This window comes from Paramisgurnus dabryanus, chromosome 15 (genome assembly GCF_030506205.2).
Source record: "Paramisgurnus dabryanus chromosome 15, PD_genome_1.1, whole genome shotgun sequence".
Lineage (NCBI taxonomy): Eukaryota > Metazoa > Chordata > Actinopteri > Cypriniformes > Cobitidae > Paramisgurnus > Paramisgurnus dabryanus.
The window spans coordinates 19,310,023-19,330,251 of NC_133351.1; the positions used below are offsets into that span (position 1 = coordinate 19,310,023).

A 20,229-nucleotide genomic window follows, 5' to 3' on the forward strand; every position below is an offset into this window, starting at 1 on the left:
CAGAGCACAGCAAAACAAAAACTGACTGCACACATGTATTCACACTAAAAATAGTGACACTCACACAGCTGTATCTTATTCAGTGAACCCTGACGTGCATATAACTCTACCTCTGATGAATAATGGGATTCACATAGCAATAGTTAATGGCCCATGTATTAAAAAAAGAGGCCCAAATTATTAAATCAATAGGTCTTTGGATTTTTTAATTGAGAAAGCAAACAGCTAAATTTTGTATTTTGTAAATGTACTCTGGGGACACCAAAGATTTATTTTACATCTTAAAAAAGTATTGTGACATCAGACCTTTAATTCAATCTAATAACCCTTGCCTTTATTTTTTAATGTTTTTTCCTACATTGTCAGAAAAACATATCAAAAGAGTTCCCTAAAGCCGTCACTGGGCAGTGCCTTTATAAAGGTCCTAATATGTCCCGTTTAAAGATATGTATACATTTGGTAGGTATATGAACTCTTTAGGTGCAAATATATACTGCAAACATTTTCTTCCATTAAAAGCATATTTCTATCATAACTGTTTATCTTGTCCAAGCCCTTACAAAGTCAATAATCCATTTCAACCCAAAACACTATTAACTTTCCCAAGTAAGCAGATGACACCAGAATTATCATGAAAATGCCACTATGTTGTGTTTCCAAAATCCAGGGCATCTGTGATGAGTTGGCCCTGGTAAAATCCTTAGATTACTCTGAAAGCCGAAGGCGTGTCCCTTGTCACATCGCCTGTCATGCATGACCAGACATAGAGTATCAACACTGTCTAAAGGGTGAGAAAAGCAGAAGAGCCCTGCATTAAACCCTTCAAATTAACATAAGAAATATGAGGCAAACAGGAGCAAAAGTGCAGGTAATATCTGCAAGCAAATCTCCTGCAGGCTGTCGAAAAGATTTTAATTGGTGCATGTGTGGTTTTAAATGCAAGCAAATATCAGTGCAGATCTAAAAGCAAGCGGAAGGTCACTGACTGTTATTATTAAATCATCTTACGGTTGTAATTTTCACATGTGACTAGACATTCCTTTAAAAGCATCAAAGGGCTATGCAAAATGGTAACGCAGATCAGCCTCTGGTGATTTTACATAATGGGGTCTGAAACGTTTTATATTTGATCTGAAAGTCTGTGCATGTGAAAGTTCTCCATTTATTAAAAAGTGTGAGTTTAACCTTCAAAGCAATTAATGGGGTTTAAACACATTGTTGACTATCATCTTCCTTTGATAGGACGTTCATGAGATCAAAAGGTTTTCAAAAATTATTTCCCGCAGAAGATCACAGATAAACAAGACTTAAAGTTAACTTTTTATAGGTTGAAATCTTTATATTCATTAAAACAAATCTTGGTAACACTTTATTTTACGACCCGCAAAGTACCGCGTAATTAAACCGAATTTACAGCGTACCTATTTGTAACAACAGAGTACCTCTACAGTACGTACTTGTAGTTATAAGGGAATAATATTTTAAGTTTGGGGTAATAAGGGGGTAAGAATATATGGAAAATTATTCTCTAAGTATTTCATAACTACAGGGTACCTATTGTAATATTACGTGGTATGTATGACTTACGTCTATGGGTAATATGGTCTATGTGTAATAGGTTTTTTTTTTCATATTTGCTACTTACCTGATGAAGTGTTTTGTATAGCCTACAGTTGATGTCTACAAGCCACGTCGGCAAATAAAATATAACACACAATAAAGATAATAGCAACTTGTACCTCTTTGATCTGTATATGTATACAGGAGTTACCAGGTAACTCTTATATTTGCGGGCTGTAAATTGAAGTGGGGCTTATTCCCCGATTGTTCTGTGTATGTACCAGGTAACTCTTATATTTGCGGGCTGTAAATTGAAGTGGGGCTTATTCCCCGCTTGTTCTGTGTATGTACCAGGTAACTCTCATATTTGCGGGCTGTAAACTAAAGTGGTGCTTTGTTCACCTCTTGTTAATAAATGTTATAGGGTAAATACCATAAACATACAGAATATTGTTATTTTTATTTTAAAACAACTTATTTCAAAACATCTTTAAAACACTATAATTAAGCCAACACTTAATGTTTATTATCACATAACTTTTATTTAAAATAAAAAGTCATGACAATTTTTCATTGTTTTTGCGGCTTGGCTTCCTCTGTTGGTGTTCTTGTCCACTCGGATGATGAGTTGATGTCGTCTCACAAATGCTGTTCTGCATTACATATAAAAAACATAAATGAAAGCCTTCAGTAAATGTTTCTTCACTATGCCTTGACAGAAACAGAGTTTTCTAAGCCAGTTACGTTTATACATTTTAGGCTTACTTATGTGCTAGCTAACCTGCTACCGTTAGCTAGCAACTTTCTTGAAAAACATTGTTTGAAATGCGTGAGTCATGTATTAACAAAACCAGTCACCTTATCCAGCATGCGGAACCTGCTAACATCACTCGCAGCTGTACTCCACAGTGTAGAACGTTTTTAAAACCTCTTAAAGAAATTTCACCTCAGGATCGCGTTCCAGCAAACCTCCTGCAGACGACCGCGCGCTCTACACCTGCGCAGTAGTCTACGCATGTAGTCGTCTTTTGCTTTAGCGGGAGCTGATATCTGCTGTTGTTTCATTCTGGTTTGCCATTGCATAAATTATATTTGGCTAAAATACTTGTGTTTACAGTAAATAAATTGCAAAGCACCACTTCAAATATGTCCGCAAATGTAGGAGTTTCCTGGTAAATAGGGAATAAGTTGCTATTTTTATTGTACTTACCTTAAAAAAAAGATAACCACATTAAATCAGCTTGACTTTTGTTATTAAAAGCAAGTAATATAGGCTACTAAAATAAAAGTGATATGCTGTTATATTTATTTGCCGATGTGGCTCGTAGACATTGACTGTATACAACATTCAGTAGTCAATATGAAAAATTCACAATAAAAAATAAATAAAACATAATTTCCCCATAGACTTGACTAAGTCATACATACCACGTAATATTACAATAGGTACCCTGTTGTTATAAAATACTTAGAGTATAAATAATTTATAATTCTTCATATTCTTACCCCCTTATTACCCCAAACTTACAATATTATTCCCTTATACCTACAGGTTACCTACCCTGTTGTTACAAATAGGTACGCTGTAAATTCGGTTTAATTACGCGGTACTTTGCGGGTCGTAAAATAAAGTGTTACCATCATTTTAATCCATGCATTAAGCACACTATTAGCAATGCAAAAAGGGTAAAAGAATGTTGAGTTGACACATACAACGGGAACTTGTTGAAGTAATTCGAGTGAAAGTAGACATGGCAGGATGGAAGTTAGTGTGATAGCTCATCGGCATTCCTCTCCTGGTGTCAACTCTGTCACCTGTTGCCATAACAGCCATTTGCACTTTACATCAGCACATTGTTCAGGGCTTGTTGTTATATAAATAAACAGAATATGTCCTTCACTTTAATATGCTAAGGTTGTTATATTATTGATTTACTGTTTAATGCTATCAGAACAATTTATTCTCATTTACATTTATTTTAGATTTAGAGATCTCTCTCTAATTTAGGGATATTTTATATGATTTTGAGCTAGTAAATTACTGGTTATTTATTTTGCTTGTTATCAGAAATAAACAACTTTAGAGGGACTCTGTTGTTACTGATTCTATGTGAAAGCCTACTGGAAGTTAAAGGGTGGGGGGTAAGCGATATTGAAAAATACTTTGGAAACCTGTATCAGGATGATTACCAAAACACACTTGTAGCAGTAAGGTGCATGTCTACAAATGATGGGAAGGACAGAGCACTCAGTTCTATTAAACCTCTACGCCTACTAGTGATGCACCGGTCAGGGTTTTTTCCAACCCGCGTGTCCCGCTTTTATGAAATTATTTGGCCCGCCCCAGCCGCCCCGCACCACTGTATCTATTTTAACAACCCACCCCCACGACCATTAAATAGACATAGACATTGTAATGGAAGTGAAAACAGGCTTTATTTCAGCCTAAAAGTGTTTGGAAACAGCCATTAGATTATATCTCCATGTAAACTGGCAACAACATATGCTTATGAACCAGCATGGTCATATTAAAAACAAGATAGGATAATGATACACATTTTCAACATTTACAAAGCAGTGTTTGTATTCATCTGTAAAGAAGAACTATAAATACCTCTACATAAGATTTAGCAGCTTAACCTTCTTTTTCTTTATAATGATGTAAATTCCCAACCTCAATTTCTCTTCAATCTTTACTTTTATTTCTCCATTAGTTGTTCTGGCTGGCGGCGGGAGCTGATTGGGGCTTTGTGATGCGAGGTCAAAGGTTTAAGGACATCACGCAAGTTACATTGCTACGCAGGGCCGTGCACAACCAAAAAAAGGTCATTAAGGGGGGTGGTACTATTAATATGATTTTAATAAAATATGATTATTATGTAATAACGTTGGATTTTGACATCGGATCAACCTTGGAATCTGACGTCGGATCAATGTTGGATTTTGACGTTGGATTTTGATGTCGGATCAATGTTGGATTTTAAATTGGGATCAATGTTGGATTCCAACGTCGGATCAATGTTGGATTTTGATGTTGGATCCTGACGTCTAATCAACATTGGATCAACATTGGATCCTGACGTCGGATCACTGTTGGATTTTGACGTAGGATCAACGTTGGATTTTGACGTATAGGATCAACGTTGGATTTTGACGTAGGATCAACGTTGGATTCCGATGTCGGATCAATGTCTGATTTTGACGTCAGGCCAACGTTGGATTTTGACATCAGATCAACATTGAATCCTTGCTGGCGGTTGATGAGAAGGGCACCTAAGCCGATAAAGGCAGAAAAGCAGTGGCAGTGCCCTGTGCACAGCCCTGTTGCTAGGTAGCCCTACTGTAACCTTATCAAAAAAACCTAAGAAAATATATATTCCCAGATATTTAATATAAGTTATATGGAAATGTTTTTAATGATCCGCCCCAACCTGTCCTACAAATAAAGTCACATTTTCTGCCTACGGGTTATGAGATGACCCAGGCGTCACTAACGCCTCCAAGTTTCTACAGGTGTTGAACCTCGCCTTACTGAGCAAAACCATTCATGCGTTAAAACACCCAGTACTACCAAAACACATGCGACTTGGATAACCTTATAACAAACATTGCCGGAACAGCAAATTCATTGCCTGGGTTGCATACGTATGAGTGGGATGGGGCTAAAAAGGGTCCAGATCCTTTTAGGAGTGGGGCGTGTTTGTTTGTTTTAACTTTGGGCCACAAAAGCCATTTGTTTATGTTGTCACTGAACTAATTTTTCAGTAAATTGATTACATTTTTTGTTGGTATACAAAATAAAACACACTCTAAAAATGTCTGGGTTATGTTTGACCCATAATGGGTAAATATTGGACACAACACACCGCTGGGTTAAAACTGACCTAATGCTGGGTTGTTTTTACCCAGCATGTGTTCTGTCCAATATTTACCCATTATGGGTCAAAAATAACCCAGCCATTTTTAAAGTGCATGGTTAAAAACAACAAAATTGCAGAATTACATTTAGTAAAATTGACTTCTTAAAAGTTAGAGGACGAACTTATCTACTTTAAAGGAAAACTAAATAAAAACAAAACTCTGTCAAATCCTACTGCTTATGTCTGGATTGACTCATTTTTTATCTCTAGCTTGTAAAATGACTTTTTGCATGGGCAGTCACTGCACAGCTCTTCCCAAAGACAGACATTGCATGCATATTTAATATTGCTGATACGCATTCACTTTATTGGCTTGCCTTGAAAAGAGAAAGAAGTTTTTCAGCTTCCCATAAAAGGGACAGACTCCCTCTTAACAGCAGAGAGCTTCTTCATGTCAGTTCAATGAAAAATTACAACGTGCTAAAGATCACTTTGGTAGATGAATACATCGTAATGAATCTTCTACGTGTTGGACATTTAAAAACATAACAAATGTCACTAAAATTGATTTAAAAGGAATAGCAGACCTTCCAAGCACAGCCACAATTCATACATTTATCCCACAACCCCTATAAAAGTAATGTCACATCCTCTTCAATTTAGTTTTATCGATGTGACATTCGCGTTCTACGTTTGTTCTCTGCGCAAACTCTGTGTCTTTGCTCTGTAAGCGAAGGATTGTTTTTTGTGTGCATTTGTGCATCTGTGGCCTGAGGGCAGTGTAATTAACCCTCCATCGATTAGTCGGTGTGAACCCTGCAGCGAGGTGCTTCGTGATAACCGTGTGTTGCTTGGCTTCTATATGTGCTCTCAATTCATATTTAATCGATATTCCATTAAAGCTGTGTTGCTACAGAAGCACACAGTGATCTGAGGGAGGCTGTTAAAGTAAGCGATGCAGCCTTGTTTTTTGTTACAAAATTCAGCATGCTGTTTGTTGTTGGGAAGGACAGGGAGACGAGGACAGGTTATTCTGCAGAGTCCAGGTGACAGAGAGGATAGTATTGGTTGGTCAGCTTCCAAGGCCATCGATTAGGAGTTTTGCTGTCAGTGTTGTGGCCTTTGTCTGTCAGCGGTGACAAATTAGTTCCCTGTGGCAAATGCAGAGCCCTGGCGGCATCTGGAGACAAAGTTTGTAGGTATCACAGGGAGCTTTGCTTTGTTGCCTGATCATCATTCAGAGTATAGGGGGTAAACAACACAATATCATTAAGAAAAGAGTAAAATTTTATATACAACGTTTTATGTATATCCTCCTTAAGCTAACCAGCTTATTCACAGTTGCATTAAAGGGACACTCCACTTAATTTTGAAAATAGGCTCATTTTCCAGCTCCCCTAGAGTGAAACATTTGATTTTAACCGTTTTGGAATCCATTCAGCCGATCTTTGGGACTGGCGTTACCACTTTTAGCATAGCTTAGCATAATCCATTGAATCTGATTAGACCATTAGCATCACGCTCAAAAATGACCAAAGATTTTCATTTTTTTCCCTATTTAAAACTTGACTATTATGTAGTTCGTGTACTAAGACACACAGAAAATTAAAAGTTATGATTTTCTAGGTCGATATGGCTAGGAACTATACTCTCATTCTGTGTAATAATCAAGAACTTTGCTGCTGTACCATGGCTGCAGCAGGCGCAATGATCTTTCGCCTTGCCCAAAAAAAGTCCCCATTGGTTACTTTCAATAGCAGGGGACTATTTTCAGGCACTGCATAATATCATTGCACCTGCTGCAGCCATGGTACAGCAGCAAAGTCCTTGATTATTAATATTATTATTAATCAGATTTAATGGATTATACTAAGCTATGCTAAAAGTGGTACCGCCAGACCCGGAGATCGGCTGAATAAATTCCAAAACAGTAAAAATTAAATGTTTAACACTAGGGAAGCTGGAAAAAGAGCCTATTTAAAAAAAGTGGAGTATCCCTTTAAATGTCCCTTAAATGTGCTAATCTTTTACATTTATAAAAAATGCTTCTATGACAAAGCTGGATCCTTTTTGCAGGTTTTATTGTTGTTATCTATGGCCTTTGTATGGTAGCTCTCACGACAGAAGTTGTCCAGTAACTGCTGCGTCTGACAGCCTGTCACAGGACAGAGATGAGGAGCAGCAGTTTAGGAAATGATTAAATGCTCTTCGCTGTGCAGAATACAAAACAGACCTCTCTCTTTTCCCTGTGTGATGGCAGCTCCGGTCTCACACAGCAGAGAGAAATGAATGTAAATCAACCTTTTGTACAAACAACTTGGAAAGTGCATTAGCAAATGGCATAACAAGTTTATGATAAAAACCTTAACAGTTGCATATAATAAGACTTCGGACTTTCTAATGATCAAGTCAAAATTGAAGTCATTATTCACTGACAATCTTCCTTTGAAGTGGCCTGACTGGATCATTGAAGTCAGTCAGTCGAACTTGAGAACCAGATCAGTCACAACTGGATTGTGAAAGAATCATTCAACTCTTATGAGGGTGTCAATGGGTACCAAGACAGTCGTTTAGCTTAAATGTCAAAGATTTTACACCAAGATATCAAATGGACTCAACATATTTGAGCTTCAGTCCAAGTGGCCAGGATTTACATCATGTTTGAAACAATATGAGGTTGATTTAATACTGAACAATCACTGAAATAAGGTCAAATACAGTCAAAACTCAAGGACATCTTAACAGCTGACTCTTTGAAACTGTGTGAATAACGTACAGAACTCAATTTCCTCATTGGGAGGTCATTTAGTAAGCTGTTAAAGCTACAATAAGATGTATTAGACTTCCGGTAGGTCTTATCAACTTGTGAAATTGAATTTTACAATACGAATGAATTAGTAAAGACTCATTTATCAACCATTTACATAGTGGTTTTGCAATATTAATACCCTCTGAATAAGTTATTATCAGGAACTTGTAAAAATAGGAGCATTATTCTGGTAGCATTGTTAAATATTAAGGAAAAACATGACAAACTTCTGCGGAACAACACGAATGAAGGATGTTAACTCTTAAAGGTGTCTCCCGAATATGATCAAGTTAGTAGAAATGCAAGTGAGAGAAAGTACAGAAATAGGAAAGAACGTAATTGAACAATGGACATTATGTGAACATTTCCTTAGGCCATATGTCATACCAATGATACAGTATTACCTCCAACCGCCCCAAAAAGCTGCAGGCCAGCAAATGATGTAGCTGGAGCCGATGCTCGAGGCGAAGAGATCTAGCAGAAACATTCTCACATGAGAAAGCAGAGAGAAAGGAAAAGTAAGTTTGTGAAGAACAAGCTTGCTAGTCTCTTGCTCAGACACATAATCTGACCTTATCCACCGCAACTCTCTTAGTAATGCATGGGAGACTGTCATTTAGTTGGCCAGATCAGGACTGTCAGCCTGTCTAGAGATTCCAGTCCTTCTCTCCAAGGCAGGCAGAGGGTGGGGATTCGGATGTAATGTGATTGGGATGTCAGTGATGGCATCTCTGGCTTATCGCCCGGACGTTGGCTGCAGGTGACGCGGGCGACAGTAATGAAAGTCTTACTCTGGCAGAGATGAGGCCATCAGAGCTCAGAGTCAGACCTTTATCTAATACAGAAGAAAGAACGTGAACGAAAAACTCAATGCCCAAGCTACAGAACACAAGAATGTTTTCTGGGTCAGTGAAAATTATGTTTTATATTGAAACAACATTTTTTTTTACATACTGTACTTCACATCTTTATCAATAATTAAAATTAAATGTTTGTTTTGGCTGCATCAACAGATAAGTTTCAGAAGTAAAGTTAAACATTTAAAATAATGAATACCGTTTCCTTAATTAAAGTAAAATTGCGTAGCAGCGCAAAGGTCATGGGTAAGAGACAACATGTGTACCTTAAACTGTATATGTTGTATTGAATAAAAGCATATTCTGAATGCATAATTAAATTCTCTATTTTTCACATTTTAAAAAATCTTGTAAATATGAGAAATTATGTGATTTAAAGTTGTTTTAACTAAAAATGTGTCTTGTCAGGTTTACTTTATAAGTACTTGCTCAGTCATTATAATATAACCAATATATACTTCCCCTTCGTAGCGGAGCTTTTTTACAGATACAATTAATCTAGTGTTCCATGCCATTTTATTGTTTTAGGTAATTCATTTATGCTAATCTATTGCCTATAAAGCACAGGGTCACAGCCAATAGTAACTGTAAGTCATTCTTTAATGGCTGAGTTTTGCATTATGGATAATTGTTGTTTTCTCACCCTATTGCAGCAAGTAGCAACATTAGTCAGCTGCTTTTGTGAAATATATTTAAATTTTGTTCTGTGAATCCAAATATATAATAAATAAAATGATATTATTTTGCATTTATGAGTACACTACTTAATTAAACCCATGTCACGCTGCCAGTTTGTTTTCCTGCCTGTTTCCCCTAGTTCCCTTTCAATACGGTTCACTTCGCATTGCGTCAGTTTGCTGACGCTATGGGGGAAACTCCTGTTTACTCCGTGATTGAAGCCTATTGGTTAACGTCTGTAGAAAATACAGACCAATGACGTTTGAGCCCGCGCGGGGGCGTGGCACACGTCCCTATATAAGCCGGTGAAATACGTCAAGAGCTCATTACTTTTCTCCTTCAGCGCGAACCTTCTCGCTGCTCCGAAGAAGAAGCCCTTACTCGCCGTCGATCCAAGCACTGCAGCGGACTACAACACACCAGCGTGTTCCCCTGCCGCTTTCCGGTGAGCCTAAAAGAGAGTATCTAAAAGAGCAGAAGCGCGTTGAGATAATGTCGCTTCGGCATTGCGGCTCCTGCCGAGCCCCTTTGCCTGTGGAGGATTTCCACAAGGAGTGCGTCATCTGTCTGGGTCCTGCCCACGCCGAGGCCGTACTCGCCGAGGCGGGCTGCGCCCACTGCGAGCTCCTTCCTATCGCGGTGCTGCGCTCCCGCCTCGAGATCTTTAAACGGAAGGCTTCCCGTGCTCTCCCGCCTAAACAGCAGCGGAGCCGTGAAGCTGGAAGACGCCCTGAGACCGAGTCCACGCCGGCTCATCCCCCGCGTGCTCTGTCTCCCCGCCGTCACCCTGTCACCTTCGCCCATGAAGACCTGCGCCCCCTGCCGAGTGCTAGCGGCATGGTTTCCTTTGGGTCCGGTGACAACTTGGAAGTGATGTCATCCTCTGAGGAGTTAGAGGATTGGGCGGCTTCGGATGACGACGCCCACGCAGCCGCCGCTGATGAACCTACCGAGTCGCGTCCTCACGACTCTGAGCTCATCCGCATCTTGACGCAAGCTACGGCGGAGCTCAACATCAAGTGGTCGCCGCCGTCAGAGCCTCAACTCAGCCGGTTGGACGAGTGGTTTCTGCAGCCCGGGCGCCGTCAATCGTCCCGCCAACGGCCGGCGCCGTTTTTCCCTGAGGTTCACCAGGAGCTCACCAAATCTTGGCGTGCTCCCCACTCCACCCGAGCTCAGAGCGCCGTCTCCCACGTCCTCTCCATAGTGGACGGCGCCGACGAACACGGCTACTCCAAGATGCCGCCGCTCGAGGAAACTGTCGCCGCCCATCTCTGCCCGTCTTCAGCCGGCGGATGGAGGGCGAAGTTGAACCATCCATCAAAGCCCTGTCGCCTGACATCGACCCTGGCGTCAAAATCTTACGCCGCTGACGGCCACGCTGCATCCGCTCTCCATACGATGGCGGTGCTGCAGGTATACCAGGCAAAGCTCCTCCGTGACATGGACGAGACAGGTCCGGACCCGTCGACCTTTCAGAACCTGCGCAGCGCGACTGATCTGGCCCTTCGCGCCACTAAAGTCGCCACTCAGGCTGTAGGAAGAGCCATGGCCAGCCTGGTTGTTCTGGAGAGACATCTGTGGCTGAACTTGACGGAGATAAAGGACACGGATCGGGTTGCCCTTCTTGACTCGCCCGTGTCACCGTCGGGGCTCTTCGGCTCCGCTGTGGAGGGGTTCACCCAGCGCTTCACTGAGGCACAGAAATCGTCGCAGGCTATGCGGCATTTTCTACCTAAACGATCTGCCTCAGCGTCTGAGACCGGCCGCCCAAAACCGCCGCCAGCTCAACGCCCTAAGCCAGCACCAGCTCAGCCCCAGCAGAGAGCTGAACCGGAGGTCAAGCGCCAGCGTCCTGCACGACCGACTGGCCCGCCTCGACGCCGCGGTCCCCGTCCTCGGATTACGCTGGACCCGACGCCGGCGCCGCCTCCCTGAAGAGAGTCTGAGGAGGAAAAGAGGCTCTGGTCCCGCTTCGGCCGGCCCGCCCTCGAAAGTTCTGCGTGTTTCAGTCCCCTCGGGCGCTGGACACACCCTCGCTGTAACAGCGAAACACAAATTTTTACCTTTTCACAAAAAGAGCAAATTTCCTCCTCTGTACACACAAACACACACACACGGCTTAACGTCCATAAGCATATCGACGCTCGCCGTCAAATTTCACGTTTGGCAATCCACCCCCGGTATGCCGGGCTGGATTCTAAACGTAATCCAACACGGTTATTCACTCCAATTCGCCCGGAGACCACCCCGGTTTCGCGGCGTTCTCTACACCACTGTCCCAGACGATCGTATGCAGATCCTCAGGGAAGAGGTGCGTTCTTTATTACTAAAAGACGCGATAGAGACGGTCCCGGCGGATCAAAGCGAATCAGGCTTTTACAGTCGTTATTTTCTCGTTCCAAAGAAAGACGGCGGCCTCAGACCGATATTGGATCTACGCGTTTTGAATCGCGCTCTTGCCAAACGGCCGTACAAAATGCTTACAGCCAGACGAATCATGGCGTTAATTCGACCTGGCGATTGGTTCATATCAGTGGATCTGAAAGACGCTTACTTTCACATTCCGATAGCGCCACGTCACAGGCCGTTCCTAAGATTCGCGCTCGACGGGACAGCATACCAGTACAAAGTTCTGCCCTTCGGATTATCTCTGGCACCACGCACATTTACCAAATGTGCGGATGCGGCTCTCGCCCCTCTCAGACAGAGCGGCATCCGCATATTGAATTACCTCGACGATTGGCTTATTCTAGCACAGTCAGAGAGGGAAATTACTGCGCACAAGACCGTTGTACTCCAGCATTTGGAGAATTTGGGGTTCAAAATCAACCTCCAGAAGAGTTTGCTCACCCCCACGCAGCGAATCGCGTTCTTAGGCACGACGCTCGACTCATTAAAGATGCGGGCATGGCTTACACAGGAACGCGCGCTCACGGTCAGACGCGAGGCGGCATCGTTCAAAGCGGGTTCACATCTCCCTCTCAAACGATTCCAAAAAATGTTGGGTCTGATGGCAGCAGCATCCCCACTAATACCGTTGGGAATGCTGTTCATGAGGCCGCTTCAGTTTTGGTTGAAAGCGAAAGTTCCGCCCCGTGCTTGGTTGTCGGGCCGCTTATTAATCAAAATCACGTACAGCTGCGTGAAAGCGCTTTCGATATGGACATCCCCTCACCTTTTCCTCTCGGGCACGGAGCTCGGCTCCGTGAGCAGGAGGAAAGTGGTGACTACGGATGCGTCTGCGACGGGTTGGGGCGCTCACTGCGACGGCGAGCTCGCCTTCGGTGCGTGGAACAACCAGTTGTCTCAGCTACATATCAACCACCTCGAGATGTGGGCGGTTATCTTGGCGCTACGACACTTTCGACCGAAACTCCAACATCAACACGTTCTAGTGCGGTCGGACAGTATGACGGTGGTTTCGTTCATAAACCACCAAGGAGGGCTGAGATCTCGCTCCCTATCCAGGCTGGCGAAACGGCTTTTATTATGGGCTCACGCGAACGTACGTTCGTTAAAAGCGACTCACGTACCGGGTGTAGCCAATACGGGTGCAGACATTCTCTCGCGCAACGGTCCGCCGCCGGGAGAATGGAGACTGCATCCTCAGACGGTCGAGAGAATATGGACCGTCTTCGGCCGGGCGGAGATCGATCTGTTTGCATCAGACGAGAACGCGCATTGCCCGATCTTCTTCTCGAGACATCACGATGCCCTGTCGCAAGCATGGCCGGCGTGTCTTCTGTATGCTTTTCCTCCGGTGGCTCTGTTACCACAGGTCCTTCAGAGGATAAGAGAGACGAAATGCGCGATAATTCTGGTCGCCCCGTTTTGGCACAATCAACCATGGCTCCCCGACCTATGGCAGCTGAAAACATCAGCACCATGGCCAGTACCGCTGAGGAAAGACCTCCTATCTCAGGCGAGAGGGACGATATGGCATCCACAGCCGGAGCTATGGAATCTACACGTTTGGTCTCTGAACGGCAACCATCACGCCTTTCAGGACGAGTGTTAAATACTCTAACTGAAGCTAGGGCCCCATCTACCAGGCGCCTTTACGCTCAAAAGTGGTCTATTTTTTCTGATTGGTGCACGACGAAAGACTTAAACCCAAACACCTGTGAAGTGGAGCATATTCTCTCCTTTCTGCAGGAAATGCTGGACAGCGGTCGCGCGCCCTCGACGCTTAAAGTGTATGTGGCGGCGATAACGGCGAATCACGCCCTTATCGCCGGTCGCACCGTGGGAAAACATGATCTCATCATTAAATTCCTCAGAGGCGCTCGCAGACTAAACCCACCGCGACCTAACACGGTCCCGTCTTGGGATCTGTCCACGGTCCTGAAAGCGCTGCGCGGTCCCCCTTTCGAGCCCCTCGAACAGGCTGACCTGCGCGCTCTCTCGTTTAAAACCGCTCTCCTCCTGGCGTTGGCATCGGTTAAACGAGTGGGCGATTTACACGCGTTTTCAATTGACCCGTCGTGTCTGGAATTCGGTCCTAACGATAGCAAAGTGATCCTTAGACCGAGAGCGGGATACATTCCTAAAGTTTTGACCACGCCATTTAGAGTTCAGGTGGTTTCACTTCTCGCCCTTCCGACGGCGGACGGCGAACAAACCCCGAACACGCTCTGCCCCGTCAGAGCGTTAAGAATATACACGGACCGTTCTGCCTCATACCGCAAGTCAGATCAGCTGTTCGTAAGCTTCGCGCAACATTCCTTAGGTATGCCGCTCACTAAACAGAGGCTATCTAAATGGATCGTCGAAGCCATTGCTTTGGCTTACGCCTCCCTGAATGAACATTGTCCAGTTGGTTTAAAAGCTCACTCCACGAGGGGTATGGCTTCATCTTGGGCTTGGTCTACGGGGATTTCTATCGTTGACATTTGTAACGCGGCCGGCTGGTCCTCGCCGTCTACGTTTGTCAGATTTTATAGCCTGGATGTCCCTGCCTTACAAGCACAGGTCTTATCGGCTTAATGATTCACGCGACTGCGTTTCTGTATGCCTTCACGGTGCGTTGCTAGCTCACCGTCATGGCTACCTATTAATAATTCACGCACAGCTCGCGGCGCGCTCAGGGAACCCGCCGTCTCGTGCTCTATTGTATATGCATCATGGTGCGTTTAGAAACTTCACTGTATGCGTATTACTGTCTCATATATGGTGCTTACACTTGCGCTCGCTAGAGCTATGTATATGCTGGGTTAGGGCCACATGCAGTGTCTCTCCGGTAAGGGCACCTCAGTCCGTTGTGTATGCACGGCGGGATGGGATTACGTTCCCCCATAGCGTCAGCAAACTGACGCAATGCGAAGTGAACCGTATTGAAAGGGAACGCTTAGGTTACTCACGTAACCCCGGTTCCCTGAAATAACGGGAACGAAGCATTGCGTCGCTGGCCGTGCTACAAACGTCTACGCAGCGAGTGTTATTCGGCTGCGCGCTTCAGTCGAATAATAATGAGCTCTTGACGTATTTCACCGGCTTATATAGGGACGTGTGCCACGCCCCCGCGCGGGCTCAAACGTCATTGGTCTGTATTTTCTACAGACGTTAACCAATAGGCTTCAATCACGGAGTAAACAGGAGTTTCCCCCATAGCGTCAGCAAACTGACGCAATGCTTCGTTCCCGTTATTTCAGGGAACCGGGGTTACGTGAGTAACCTAAGCGTTTCTCCATTCATCTTGGTTCTGGCTAGAGGAGATACAGCTACGACCAAATCTTGTGAGATGTTGAGTTTAGGGTTAGATTTGGGGGTAGCATTAGGATGAAAACAGCGATTATGGCTAGATAGCATACAGCTACGTCCTAAGTCACGTAAAATGTTGAGTTCAGGGTTCAGGGATGTCAGAAGGGGATAATACTGCCATTTAATCTGCATTACCCAACCTCATTCGCATATTAAAAGGCATACCCAAAACGGCACATTTTTGCTTACACCTACAAAGTGGCAATTTTAACTTGCTATAATAAATTATCTATATGATATTTTAAGCTAAAACTTCACATAAGTAATCTGGAGACACCAAAGATTTATTTGACATCTTAAAAAAAGTCTTGTGAAATGTCCCCTTTAAATGAACATTAAACATTAACAAGTCATTATCTTTACAGAATAAAACTATAAAATCATAGCCTCATGCAAAGCTTTCTGGGTACCAGAAATCCTCATCAACCTTTTTCTGTTTTTCCTTCAGATTTTGGTTACCAGAATGCTTTGGATGAGGCTGTTCTTTTATTTTTATTCTGTAAAGATAAAGACTTGTTTATGTTCAATGTTTATTTAACTTTAAACAAACTTTTGCCAGTAAATAACATAAATTCAAATCTACAGTAAGTTACTGGCAAACAGCTACTAGTAATACTGTAATTTTGAATTACAGTCATTTAGCCTCTTGGGCGGTCCTTGGCCATTCAAAGCTGCCATGGTTTGGGGGTAAGATTAAGATAAAAATAACACTCAACTGGTGAGATTTTTGTCATAGCTGTATCCCTTTTAGCCAGAACCATTCATCTCCCTCCAGACTCCATTGCCCATCATCCTCCACGCTCCCTCACCTGTTTCACGTCTACAGTATAGTCATCTTCACCTGACAGTGATTATTCTCATCTCATATTCTCAACCTGTTCCCTTTAGTGTAGTCATCATTGTACAATCATTTTTATAGTCTGTGTTTTTTTTTCTGCCTGTCTTAATGTTCATGTTTATCGTATTAATCGTCTCTCTGAGTCTCCAGTCTCCCTCCTTCTACACGCACGCCTGCAGCAGAGCTAATAAATATTGATTTTCCTTAACCACTGATTGTGTTTAATTCCCCTATTTTACTTTTTCGTTTTATTTTTAACCAATCAAATAAAACAAATTTTTATACAGTATTGCTGTAATTATTCTTAAACTTAAATGTATTTACTTGTGGTTTATTATATGTCTCCTCGATTATTATCCTTTGCTTGCAGAAACATGGTTATACAACTAAACTGAAATGGCTCAGTTCAGCTCTAATTTGTCTTTTAAGGAGATGAGAGAACAGTGAAGATGACCAGTCTATCTCCATATGGTAAACTAAATCACACACATATATTTGGCTTTTATTTTAACGAAACAATTAAAGACTTTCATAGCCCTTGAGTCATGTTTGACTGCGTAGTAAAACCAATTAAATGTTTCTGAGAGCGATCACAAACACTAAAGAATGTGAATGTGCCAGGTACAGTTTCCTATCTACCGGCTCCAATTAGCTTTTGGAGATGGCAGGATGAGACTGACTCCGGCGACGGGTAAGCTGGACTGGAGGTGGCTTCACTGTCCTCACCTCTCTCTCTCTCTTTCTGTGTGTGGGCAGCCAGTCGTCTCATTACCACACACATACCATATCCTCAAGTTACTCTTTCTTCTATTTTTGTCCTTCTGTTGCTTTCTCATACTGCTGTACTGTTTCTGCTTCTCCACTCACCTTCACCATTAAATTACTTTTAATGATCTTTAGGCTTCTGTGTCTGATCACAGGAGGAAAACATCCACAACAGTCAGTCTCCTATTTACGGTTTTGAGCAAAGATGCCAACCTTCCTTGTCTGTATCATTTGGACAAGGGATAACAGTAAACAAAGCCAAACTTGGATCATGGTAATCAATGATCTAACGTGACAATATTTGATTAATTTATCATAAACACTTTCAAACTAAACCTGATTGATGCACCACAGAATATACAGTATTGACATTTGTCTAAGGCCACCACCAGCTTTGTTGTTTTGTTAAATACAAATATAAATCCTAAATATGGAAATATATCACAAAATGTAAAAAAAACATTTATGAAAATGATAAAACAACTTATAAATAACATAACAACACTATAAACATAGATAAAAACAAGAAAATGTCTGAACTCACCTGTACATGTCTTACTGTATTAGTCTGAGATGGAGCGTCTGGTTAAAGATGAAGATAATGTCAAAACAATGTCCCCCATCTTTGATCATAACCAAGTGTATCTCACGCAAAGGAGATCAGATATTATTGTTCAGACGAGCAGTATCATCAAGGAGCGTATACATGTTTTTTATCCAATTTGTTGTGGAGAACAGTCTTTCAACACTGCATGATATCATTACCATAGTAGGCTAACGGGTGCTCATATCATTTTGTTGATGTTTAAGATGTGCTTAGGACTGTATCCAATATTTCCATAAGTGATGCAATAGTCTCTGTCTCCAAAAGTGTTTGAACCGGGTAACAGCAGGATGCCCAAAACTATAGGCAGCACTGAAAAGCTGTTAAGCTCCACGATTTGCTTCACTATTTTCAAATTAAGTTCCACAACGGCGCAAATCTACATTAACGGCTTTACGTTATCACCGAAATGATAATTAACTTGACTAAAAGTGTCTGCACCTACAGTATGTAGGCGAAAACAACAAAACTGCCTGCAATTGAACTTGCATTTATTCTTGATTTTGTTTTACTTGTTATATGTAGTGTGATTAGATGCATATTCTATTATTTATTATTGTTGTTGTTAAATTATTTATACATCTCTCTGGAAAATGGCTTCTGATTGGGTGGGCCACATATTAAGTGGGTGGATCAATGCCCACCGGTAGCTTTGCCATTGAAATGAAGTTAAACATTACAGTTTCATTCAATTTAGGTTTAATACAGTAGAGCCTCACGTTCCTGCTATTGCTCAAGTTTAAGGGGAGGCCATCATGAATGCTTGTCACTTTAGCTTAACATTTTATTCAGGTTTGCACATGCAAAATGCATGTAGACACGTGGAAAATGTGATTTTTTTTAGGAGAACAGTCACTGACCTATTTTTTGGCAAACTTTAAATGAATATGTCATGGCAATCATGTTAAAGATAAGCAGCCGATAATCAATTTAAGTGATAACCTGCTTCCATACAAAGCGTGCTAAGACCTCTCCTCCATTGACTTCCATTTAAACAGAACGGCCGTCTGTCTTTCGGGAGCCTGCTGTGTTATGCATTTTTGAGCTATGAAAGGCTTTACTTGAGGAGTGGCTGCATGGAGCTCTAGATAGTAAACATAGGATTTTAAAGTGAAATGGCAATAGGCATGCTTTCACAAACACTGCAGGGCTACAATGGTGAAGGCTATAACAAGGTTATGATTATAAATTAAATCGGAATCTATTTTTGTTGCTTAAGGCATTATGAATATTAATGCTCATAACCAGTGTATTCTCAGAGCCTCTTCTGCAGTCATGTTTCTGTCTGAATGTCTTTGTGTAACATCAATCTAGACGTGACATGACCACATCTCTTGCAGGGAACGAACTCTTCCATGGAAGCACCGCTCAGTGAGGAAATGAGAATGACCTCAAAACAACTCGAAACCTATTTACATCGTAACTAATATATCACAATGGGTTTTTAATTATATTGTGTGTGTATTCTTGAAGTTATTAATGTCAGCAGCCATGCACTGGATTTTTTTTACGAATTATAAGACATTTATAGTTGTTGAGATATTGAGATTGCTGTGTCAAAGGATTTGACAATGTTGATTAAGTTTCATTTATAATTTTGCAACTTAAATGGAAAATGGTGCAACACTAACAATAGAGAAGAATTAAACTTTTATTACACTATAAATGTAAAATTCATCATTTTTTGTTAAAAGTCATTTTAACTTACTATTATTTATCTTGACAAGATATGAGTTGTTATAACTAAGTTATAATAATATAGTTAAAATATGTCGACTTCATTTTATAATTTGTAACAACTCATCTCTAGTCAAGAAAGATAATAGTCAGTTGAAACAACTTTTAAATCTGAGTTGATTAAACAAAAAATTAAGGCCCTCTGATTTTAGGGTTAAGTTTTTGTTAGGGTTGGGGTTTGGGTGGTTTAGGTTTTATTTACAAAAATGTTGTCCTTGGGTCAGACCACCTAAATTAGTGTTGTAGTCATGACCAAGACCAAGACAGGCCGAGACCAAGACAAGACCAAGACTTTAAAGGGTCTAGACCAAGTCAAGACCAAGACAGGCCGAGACCAAGTCAAGACCAAGACCAGTGCAAGTCACTGCATTAAAACACTTATGATAAAATGTGGAATATGCATATGATTAGGCACTTCTTGTCTGTGTGTGTGTGTGTGTGCCATCAGAGAAGTTGATAAAATAATCAAAGGCATTGCAGATATATGGGAATTTATCTTTGTTTATAAGCATATAAAAGTGAACAAACACTAAAGAGCTGAAATCAACTTAACCATTAATCTGAACTGTCTTTCCATGGCTTGCCATCCACTTAACACAATGCAGGTGTTTTTCATAATAAAATGTGAAACATTTTCATTGGGAGAAACCTAAACAATGCCAACATCATATGCCAAACCTGAATAAACTGCATAAAATGACTGATTAAAAATAAACTTGTGATGTGCCATTAGTTGTGGTCTTGACCAGTCTTGAAAT

General features: G+C 41.7%; 1 long non-coding RNA gene across 1 annotated transcript; it reads right to left on the reverse strand.

Moving 5' to 3' along the window:
* Positions 1 to 1,954: 1,954 nt before the first annotated feature.
* Positions 1,955 to 3,102, reverse strand: LOC135733033 (uncharacterized). Its single transcript, XR_010526866.2, has 2 exons — positions 2,419 to 3,102; positions 1,955 to 2,213 (listed from the first exon to the last, which is right to left on the reverse strand). It is a non-coding gene; the product is annotated as an uncharacterized lncRNA (long non-coding RNA).
* Between the last annotated feature and the right edge of the window lie 17,127 nt (positions 3,103 to 20,229).